This window comes from Cimex lectularius, unplaced genomic scaffold (genome assembly GCF_000648675.2).
Source record: "Cimex lectularius strain Harlan isolate CLEC.00 unplaced genomic scaffold, Clec_2.1 scaffold281, whole genome shotgun sequence".
NCBI lineage: Eukaryota > Metazoa > Arthropoda > Insecta > Hemiptera > Cimicidae > Cimex > Cimex lectularius.
The window spans coordinates 445497-457240 of NW_019392843.1; positions in this window are offsets into that span (position 1 = coordinate 445497).

The following is an 11744-nucleotide window of genomic DNA, read 5'->3' on the forward strand; positions in this document are numbered from 1 at the left end:
TTCAACTTATTGTAGCAAGGCGGGAAAACCACATCTAAATATTTATGTTGATAGATTAAATCGGGGACTTTTCAGGGTATAAGAGCTTTCCGCAACTATTACAATATGTCCGCGTAAGTAATAATTTGATGATATTGTTCCCTATTTTTATACTGTATTCCAAATGGGAAGGTTGTTTAAGAATAAAGCAAATGATAAAAGATTTAGAGGGCACCACTGCCTAACACGACACTTGCTTAGAGGAATGCTGGCCACAAATATCTTTTTTATAAAATCTATCAAGCATTATCGGGTATTTTAATTTGAAATTTTTTATGAAATCTGAATTTCGGGGTCAACAGGTATCTTCCTACTGAAGTAAGAAAAAGGAGCACTTTTTTATGCGAATGGGCCGAATTGGAACCTGACCCTGCATAACCCTATGAATTGTGGCTTTAGCCCTCCCTTTGGATAAAGAAATGAAGTGGTGGTATGGAATGGAATAATATGGAATATGCCCAATGGATAATGAGAGAAATCCTCCGAAACATACCTAAATCTTTAATATTATTTAAATATATATATATTTANAATATAATTAAATATATGTGGGCCCCTGGCATTTTTTTCAGGACATTACAACTACATTCAGTTAGGTTAGTTCATATAACCTAGTTCTATACAACATGTAAGATAGAAAATATGTTGTCTGTTTAACGAATGCTTGTGCCATAATCACTTTCATAATCACTTCGTAGGAGATCGCGCACCCGTCGTTTCTTCAGTCGGTGAGGAGGGTTCGCGGGACTTTGTCGGGATGCGAGTTTTTGGATGTGTGATTTATGGTGATTTTGTGGAATTTTCGATAACGGGAGCAGATTTCATTCCTCGACGAATGAAACGTTTGAGTCCGTATATGTAGTTTCGTTTGGTATATAAAATGGCGGATCAAGAATTTGTAAGATTAAGGATTGGGCAGTTTGATTGCGGCAGATGCTGGGTCGTTTGGACTTTCTCTCCGTAAGGCCATATCGGCTTAACTATGGTGTTGTAAAGCATTTTATTTATTGCATTTTATTTTTGAGAGGTAAATAAGAAATTCTTGCGGTCCCTAGAACATCATGTCATTGCAAGTGTATGCTTTTAAAAGTAAGATATCAATTTCTGTCAATGTGACTTTGAATGTCACTAAATTTAAAGAAAAAGTTTTATTACTGTTAAGCTAATTAAGAGCCTAGTACCAGTTTTTGGGGTAAAATTGTTATTGTTTTTAAGCCATTTTCAAAATCGATCCTTGGGACTGCACATCACATTTGTGTAGCAATGTCACGCCAGGAGTTAAGGGTTAAAATTGTTTATTCCAGTTTAACTAAATATTTACTGATATTCTGCACGACGTTCTCTCACCTCCCCATTCAGTAGACTTTATCCTGATGTTCCATCATGCTGCCTTCCTTTCAATTTTCGGACGAGTAGCTCGCATTCTACTGCATGATTTACCAATTTATTTGTGCATTTCAGGCTGAATAATTTCCCCCCATGAACAACTGTGAGATAATACTTTCACTCAAGAAAACGTTTTTTAATGCCGTGTTTTTTTAACAGTTTTTTATCCTAAACAAATTCTATCTGATAATTACTTAAGCGTTGGATAATGTAACTGATAACTTCGGACTACGGGGACTTTTTTTTTGGCGTCCAGACGAAATATCCTTGTAAAGAATTGGATTCCGTGAGTTGGGGATGACACCTTGAAATCGATGTTTGCTACCATTTTCATAGAGAAAGTAAAAGACAAAGAAGACCGGGCCACACTCTGGGCCTATAACCTATTAAATTAAAAACAATGGGTTAATACCAACACACATTTATTATTACCGGAAGATATACAGGGTACTTCTATAGTACATCCATTTAATTCGGAAACGATTGACTTTAGCAAAAAATGGTCTTATACAAACCCCAAGTTAACTTTCGTAACAGATTTAACATAACTTTCTCATCGAGCTCGAAAATGACACTAATTTTTTTTAAATGAGAATCCCATATTTTTATACCACACTTCGATTCTTGAGCTTATTTTAAGCCACTTTTACTGAAATTTTGATGGGATCGACCATTTCTGAGATATGCCCATCAGATGAAAGGGTATGCTTTTTGTAACAACAAGATGGTCCTCCACGTTTATTACGAAAACGATTTGCATTAGTAATTTAGATTAGCATGATGGGCAAATTAGGATTAGAGAAAATGTAAACAAAAGGCATTTGAAAAGGACATTACCACATACTCTGTGGATTGTAAAAGAAAATATTTCCTGGCCTAAACATTCCGCCCACCAATGTTTACACGAAGTAAAAATTAAAAAAATAGAAAACAAAGAAATGAAAAGCAATGAGGATATGAAATAAAGGGTAATAAATTAAAACTTCCATCTAAGAGATATATACAATATTTACCAAAGAAGCTAAGGGAAGGAATTATTCAGCGGGGGGAAAGGAAGGACTGCTTACATGACTACTCTCGTAATGCCGACAGATCCGGGATGAATCTGAATGACTCTTCCGATAGACCATGAGAGAGGGGATGAGCTCACGACTTACGGCACCAAAAGAGTTGCTGAAAATGAGGAAAAAGGACCGGGTTCTTTAGTAGGCACGAGTTCAGGATGATATAAGAGGAGTACCAATAAGGAAGTGAGCAGGGCTTAAATAGTCAGAAGCGGGCGAAAGGGCGCATAAGGGTCTGCTATTGAGTATTGCCTCGAATTTGCAAAAGAGAGTGGAAAGTTCTTCATAAGTTTGAGTTTTATCACCATATGAGACAATATGGCTTTTTTACCGATTTCACAACTGCCTCCCACAAAAATCCAAAATGAGAGACAGCGGGCGGATTAAAATGCCATTGTACTTCTTTGGAAGCGGCGTGAAGGAAAATTGGCTCTTGATTTTGGCTTAAAAATTGACCTATTTCTTTGAGTTGGCGAGTAGCGCCAATATAGTTTCTTCTACAATCGGAATATACATCCTTACGGAGGCCTCGACGCGATAAAAATCTGTTCAAACATGAGAGAAACGCTTCCGTGGTTAAATCGCTCACCACATCCAGGGAACCGCCTTGGTTGACATACAAAGCCTTTGACCATATATGGTGGCCGGCCCTACAAATAGCCCTAAAAAAAGAAAGAAGTTGATAAGGATTTGGAACACCTAATAAATAGTTTTCTACAAGAACGTTGGGCAATACTCCACGAATATGACGAAAGCTGCAAAAGAAAAGTAACCATGGGCTGTCCATAAGGATCAGTCTTAGGACCCTATCTATGGTGTGTTCTCTTCAACGAAATATTAGGAAAATTAGAATTAGAGGACATAATACCCTATGCCTTTGTAGACGACCTATCGGTTTTAATAGAATCCAACACAAAGGCAGAAATAGAGAAAAAGGGCAAACAGGTAGTAAACATCATCCAATCTTGGAGGGATTCAGTAAAGCTAGAGATAGCCAAAGAAAAAACGGTCCTCTTAATGCTAAAGGGAATACTGAACCCGAGAAGTCCCCCAGTAATTAAGCTAGGAAATCAAACAATCAAGTCCAAAAAAGAGGCAAAATACTTGGGAGTAACTATCGGGAGGTACATGACCGTAGGAAAGCACGTGAAGGGTAACTGCCAAAAAGCCATCTCGAACTACTGTCGGATTAAGTCGATTAGCGGAGCTACATGGGGCTCAACATACAAGAGCCGATTAGTTATGTACAAATCAATATTTGAATCCGTTATAATGTATGCATGTCCAGCATGGATGAAGTTGATATTGAGGGTCGACTGGCAAGAGATAATTAAATCTCAGAGAAATGCTCTATTAATTGCGACAAGGGCCTGTAAGACCACATCAATGGACGCCCGTCAAGTGATCACGGGTCAGATTCCATTAGACCTGAAAATTAAGGTATATAACTTAATATGGGAACTACGAAAAGGTAGATCACCAACAGTAGAAAACGTAACAAACGTCGAAACGGCACTGGAATGGGCCTACCAGCAATAGCAACATCGGTGGGACACCTCAACAATGGGACGATATACATATGAAATACTACCTAACATCAAAGAAAGAATGAAAATAAAGCACCTACAAATTACCCACTACACGTCCCAGTTATTAACAGGGCATGGGGATTTCGCACAAAAGCTGTATGGATTTAGACTGGTAGACTCACCCCTTTGTGAATGTGACTGCGAAGAATCGGCTGAACATGTCTTCATGAACTGTGAGAAATACAGCCAAACACGAGAAGTTTGGTTGCACAAAATAGGAGAAACACGATCGACCCAAGAAGCACTAAAAAGGGTATTAAAGACAAAAAAGAAATGTGAAGCAACTGAAAAATTCGTCAAAAAGGTAATGAAGCAAAAAAAGTGGCCAGTAAAAGACTAAAACCTATACATTAACAATATTATTTGTGAAACAAAGGTATCATATTTATATCTAAATGTATAGCTGTACTTGTATATATAATAACTTTAAAATATTTCTAAATGTATGTGCTATTTATTTATTAACGTATCTATTTATTCATTTATTACTTATAAACGTATGCAGACATCAATTGTGAAATGTGATTTTCGAAATTAAAGAGAGAGCAAAGAAAAGAAAGCCAAGTCCTTCTTCTCACGCCCAACTGAGCACCGCCAAGAGGTCCATCCCGGACATGGTATAACCATGGCAGACGCTCAGGAGAAGCGAAGGAAAAGACCGTCAAGCAGAGCGAACAGAAAAAACCAAAAAATCGGTAAAGGTGCAGAGAACAAAGAGTAGAGAAGACTTGATGGTTGACGTACAAACAAAGGTACATAGGTAGCGCATTTGGAAATCTAGGTTTAGGCTCTTTAACCCGAAAGAGTCGCGCAAAACCTATTCCGATCGATAAAAAGAATCGTTCTAAAGTTACTCTGCTGGCCGCAAGACATTTGTACGTCAAGCAATTTTGAATTAGCTTGCGCACAAGACTCCTCAAGGGTATATCCAAAAACGACGACGGATGAAGGATTGCACAGCCAGAGGACCGGAATGAAGAGACAAATAGTGATAATAATCGCACAAAAGGGATGATATGTGAGCCCTTTTCGGAAGGATAATGGGATGCTTAGAGGAATAGAGGAGAAGCGAGTTTTTTAAACGCCCGCCCACCCTGAGGACTCCATTTTCAACCAGAAAGGGGCTGGAGGAAATAAGACTTATCGATGATTTACCATTGTTAATTAAATCGAGTTCAGATTTAAAATAATGGTATTGTGTTTATTTTAACACAAGCTGTGAGAGATTTTCTCAGCACGACAACCGATAACGGACCCAAAAGTTGGGATTCCTCGATATTTCTATTAAGAACATTATGCATGGACCGCAGGACATACGCACTCTGCATTTTGGAAAGACGATAAAACTTGAAGATGCTTTCCAATAAATCTTTTTTTTACGAGGGTTCGCAACAGCAGAGGTCATATAAACCCTCAGGGTGCCGGTGTTTTTGATTAAAAAAAGCCTATTTGTAAGTATGTCGGGTTCGAATGTAGGGGCCACTGCATTCGAACCCCGGACCTTTACCTTAAAGAGATGAGCGCCGGGTCAACGCCAAAACCGATGCGGCCACCGACGCCCCTTTCACAAAGATAATATTCCTGTATGAATTACGAATCTGTTGAATGGCAAAAATTTGATGGTGAAAAATGCGAAGTTGAATTTATAATAAGCACTGCTAAATAAAAAATCCTACTTAAAAACCGATAATGTTAAGTTTTGTTTCGATTAGGAAAGTACCTATGCATTTGCAATTTCGTCACCATCGTCGGACTGTTTCTTGCCATCAACGGACTTGCATTTATCTTTTAGAATGCCTGACAAACGTACCAAAACCCGCATTTCTAGTATAAAAACTTCTAGATCTCTTAGGTCTAGAGGTTCGTCTACCGGAAAAAAAAGCTGCTTCAGCTCCGACGTCCGAGACTGAAAGACGCTTTTCTTTGGAGAGTGTCAGAATGTCCGATACGCGGAAGAGTGGGAGTCAATCGCTCTCATTTTGTATAGAGGCAATCGGCCTTCTCAATCAGCCAGAGGACTATTATTCTTATTACCTATATCTTAATACCATTAAATGCTCGACCTTGACAATCATAGTATTCACCCAAGGGGATTTGACGTCTTCCAATTCAGCTAAGGGTTCATTGTGCAAGGCTGTTGCAATGGAAGTGGGGATACACTGTTAAGACACCAAAGATAATGGCATTGTTCCCTTATTTGTAAAACGTTTCTTCACATTGCAATTATTTTATTACATTTATTCATGTATTTTAAAATCATAAGAGTATTAAATATAACCGTTTTGAAGTATTATGATCATCTAATGATGAGGCAGTTTACCATCATAATGACAATGTAACTGTAAGCCATTATAGTTATTTACTAAGCGTGGGCCCCTGTTCTCCCACAATATATTATTCGAGGGGAAGTCGTTTAAGTGGTTAAAACTGTGAGGTGTCTATGGATCACTCTTGATACCAAATTGAATTTTGGTGCCCACACAAGTAATCTGGTAGGAAACGGGAAAGCGGCTATACAAACACTTTTCTCTTTTTATTTTTGTTATTTTTTATTTATTTATTTTTTATTTTATTTTTAGAAATCGTGAGATGCGGGCTGGTGTGACGTGTGTGCGTAATCTACAAGATCAACTGTTTAAACTGTCCGGCAACTTACATCGGTCTTACATCCCAATATCTGGACAAGAGAGTAAAGCATGTATGATTGCAAAAAACCTACGCAAAATCCTACAGCACTCGCTACCCACTATCTTGAACACCAACACAATTTCGACTTCAAAAATCCAAAAATGTTACATACAGAACAAAACACATATAAACGTAATTTCTTAGCAATGATTTATATCAACAGAGATAAACACAGCATCAATTACAGAACAGATACATGTAAACTCAGTCGCAGCTACGCCAATATCATTAATCAAATTCAATATAGATAACACACATATATCATTACATTCCGCACATCAAAAAAATTTTCATTTTCTAATTGTCCAATAATTTAACTTTCCTTTTCCTATTTATCCCTTTCTATATAATCCTGAAAGGATAATCTGGCCGAACTATTACCAACACATTTTTTCCCTTCGTTGGCTCTTTTCACCTGAAAGAAGCCGACGCCTTATACAAAAATGTCTTTTCTATACCGACTTCCTTCCCCACCCCTTCATAATCCAACGTATATAAACACAAAATAGCAAAATCTCACTGGTACTCTCGAGTCTCGACACGACACGCAAGAATGCCACAATTACACAGAAGACAAACACTTTGAGTGAGTAGAAATTCTTTAATTGAATATATAAAATATATTTTGTATTGTATAAATTCTCTTTTCCACATCCAAAATGTAATTGTAATATGTAAACAATGTTTGTAAATCCCAGGCCCTGAAGATGATCTCAATAAAGATCGAAACGTTGTCACGATAAAGAAAATGTTTTTCTCAAACCAACATCACACCAGATCGCATCTCACGATTTCCGAATAATCATCGACTAACCGTCACTAATCACCACACTTTAATACGACATTTTTACACTTTGAATTCGTGATTGACAAGATATATTAATGATTATCTGAGATTCTACGTTTTTCGACTATGATTGACACGTGTATTTACATTTAGAAATAGAACGTTAATTTTTCCGCAATGCTGCGCGTAGCGATTGGTAGAACCAAAAATAAAGCTATAACAGTCCTTGAAGGCTAGTTGTTATTTGTTTCGGTTTCCTTTTGTGTTAAATTATAAGATGGCAGAAGTTAATAAAAAAGGAATATTAATTAACTCTTTCATTCAAAATGCTATCTATGCACTCGAAAAGTATTAACAAATGACATGCTTCAATTCGAGCCAACATACCTAGCTTGTATTTTAACGTCTAACAGCCTACAACTTTATAGGATAGGGGATGTATCTTTTATGAATGAGAGTATATGGACAGGTCAAAAATTAACAAAAGAAATGTATTTGTCTGATTTAATTAAAGCGTATTTAAGAATAAAAATAAAGAAAATGTTTTTCTAAAACCTACATCACACCAGACCGCATCTCACGATTTCTAAATAAATATCAATTAACGGTCACTAATCACCACACACTTTTCTCATTGCCCAGAAAGGAGTCTGGCATGAGCCAACACAATAAACTACTAATTTAGAAAGTATTTTTTAAACCAATTTTGCTATATGCATGCTCAGCATGGAATTTTACCTGTGAAACAAATCTTAATAAATTACAGGTAATTCAAAATAAATTTCTGCAGCTAGCCACTGCCAAGATATTACAGATTGACAGATCTACACGAGCGAACTAACATGAAATGGGTAGAGGAGGAAATATACGATGAGGTCTGCAAATTCTTTAGGCGTATGAGTGTCTCCTCAAATCCTATTTGCAGATCCTTAGGTGTACATCCAACAAATGCTAGTTGGAAACATAAGATGATCGAACACAATTGTCACGCCTCTAATCGCCAGTACCGATGGGCAGGGGCGGGAGCGGATTATCTTTTCCCGTCTCTTACGATCAGAGCGGGGAACTCACTCCTGCCCTGTCTTTGGTGCTGCCCAGACGATTTTGGTTAGAAATTTTTTTTTCAAGGTGAGTCACGGCTCCCCTTAGTTATTCAAAGTTTTTTATTTGTTCCAGAAAACGTATTTTGTTTCTTTAAAGTTTGAAGTTGTACTTTTATTTGTAAATACATTTTGTGTCACGATTTTGTTTTGTTCATTTTTTTTTTTATTTAAAACTGGCGAGAGAGCCGGACCATAAATTTTGGTACACCCTTTGAGGTCAAGCAAATATTCCAAGGGGTTACACAATGTACCTCGCTTATAGACTTGTGATAGTTATCAAATTCATAGTTATAAGAATATTTATGTACTTATTTATGTATTTAATTATTTATTTACTTCTCACCTGCACTATCATGGAATTTCTCTTACCTATTTGTATATAAAACTGATTAGTGTAAATAGTAGGAAGCCATAGTGAAACGTCACTCTACATTCTAAAATTATTGTATATATTGTTGTGCACATGTACAAATAAAAATTTATTATATTATCTAGTTATTTATTTATATTTATAAATGAAATATTCATTCTTCCAGTTTTGAATTAATTTTTGTGAATAAAATTGTTGTACAGCCTGATGAAGATCAAATAAAAGATCGAAACTTGTAAAAAGTTATAATCGTAATTCATTGTTAAAAAGACCACATCTATAACATCAACATTTTTGCAGTAGACTATTTTTCAACAGTCATAACGCGCAAATTCGTAAAATATTTGCAAAAAAACACATAGTAAACAGACATAAATATCCGGCTCGTTGCAACGACCCTCAGTAAAATGACACCCAAGGGAACACCACAAGTTCTCGCAATTTCTTTATTTAAACAGTTAATTTACTAATTTTTGCAAAGCGCCTTAAATGAAATATTGCAGGTGTTAGACTCAGAGAAGTTTCAGAAATTGGTACATATTGCCAGTGGATTTTTTGGATATTGTTTACATATTGCCGGAAGGGATTTTAAAAATTATCCAGGCACAGTCACTACTGGGTAGAAAGCCACCTTCCATTCTAGATTTCCTAACTCTTTCCTTTTATATTGGAATCAATGGCGGGAGGGGAGTAGAGCTATTGTCAATATTTAATCTGGGAGATTCAAGATAGGAAGGGGATGAACCATGAAGAGGGTAGAATGGGGACAATGCTGTTGGATCCCCCGGCTAAATTCTGATTCTGGATTTTTCAACGAGCCGGTGATGATCAATTTACATATGGCTGAGGGAGCCTCCAAGAATCAGTCTCGCCTTTTGTCAACATTCCTCGATATCATTTCCCCATGAAGTGCACTTCAAACACCTCCACGTTTCTTAATAAAAGATCTCATTTATAAGCCTTGAAAGCTCTCGACGTCTTCTCTACGATCGTAAGGAGTTCAATTATGGTAATGCCTCTTTATTAAATTTCGAGTTTAATAACTTTCGATCCCTTATCCAGGGGTATTTCGTAAAGAATGGATTCAACATCTTGCCATATTGATCATGCCATCTGATCCTATCCATATTATGCTTTTAAAACCGAGGCAAAAATGTAGGTTATTAAAAATTATTGTAAAACTACGATTTTATTTATTTCTAATAGTTAGGATTGATGTCCAAATAACATCTTTCAATTAATTAATCTTTATGTAAGGTATTGGTTGAGATAAAAAAAGTCAGCTTCATGAGCGGGATTCGAACCCACGACCTTCCGCTAAATACGCCGTTGCTCAACCACTTGAGCTATTGTTACTTCTATCCACTCGGACACTAACTTCCCATCTCAACCCAACCTTTCGAATTTTCCCTCCTTTTCCTTCATTCACACCGTTAGAATATTAAATATACCAACTAAAAAGAAAAAACGACTGATTAGGAAGATCGTCCGGAACAAACCTAACCGACATAATTCTCCAAATGAACCTATAAACGATGGTCAAGCAGCCTAAGGATTTTTAAAAGAAACTTTACTTCAGCGAAATCATAAAACCCAACTCTGAAGATGAAAAAATGCTAAAACGCGTTTGACAGACCCAAAATAATGAGGATAGGCAGACCAAAATGAACAGTAATTACCAAATTATACAAAGGAGTGTTCGCATAGGTTAATTTATTTTCAGAAATATATATTATTATAATAGCTATTATGATGTAACATATTCTTAAAAATATTAATCATAAAACAAATGAATTATTGAACAAATTTCGAAACTGTTATTACAGAATATGTAGTTTGAAATGAGTGGCGTAATGAGATTAATTAAAATTGGATTAAATCAGGAAACTGGTTAGCATGAGAGAAACAATGGGATTTAATATCTTCGAATCTTAGTTTCGAGGATCCGGAACCAACTTCTGGATTTATTATTAACACGTTAATTAAGCCAGTCCATTAAATTCTGGTGTAAAAGGAGTAGGCGGGGCGTGGTCTGGAGGCCATTTATCAAAGCCAATTTCCAACCGGGGAAGTGGACGAAATGACTTCGGGTAATGAATCATTTAATGAAACCGCACTTGCCGCCCCAAAATTTAAGCGATGGTAATTTTATGTTGCAAATTGACGAATGCGCAAATAAGAGCCGTTCGATAGGTCGTTTTTCGTATTTAGCGGAAGGAAAAATCATAAATGGATCCATCGATTCAGTCGAAACTTGAAACAGTCCAACTTTCAGATGCCAGCGGTGACTTCGGAAAAATGAATCAACGAACATTGGAAACATGTCTAATTTCATCTGATGACCAATTTCTGTGCCTCCAACTAGATTACACTGCTAATGAATATTAGTTCAGTGGATACGGTATGTTCGTCGTGTTTACCTTCAGTTGATGTGTTTTCTCTGTTGACTAGAACTAATTAAGAAACTAATCTCGATAGCAGCAGACCATACGTCAGAATTTGACGAGAAATAAAATATATTCCAAGTATTCACTTTGTTTATTAAAGTTTAATGTATGCAATAGGCACAATTTGTAATAATCGGTAATGTTCCAGTCTTTAATACAATCAAATAAATTAATAGATGTAATTTAATTATTTATTGAAAAACGCAAGGTATTATTCCTATTACAAAGAAAACACAATCCTTCGTCTAATTTTGAAAAAGTTGATTTAGGA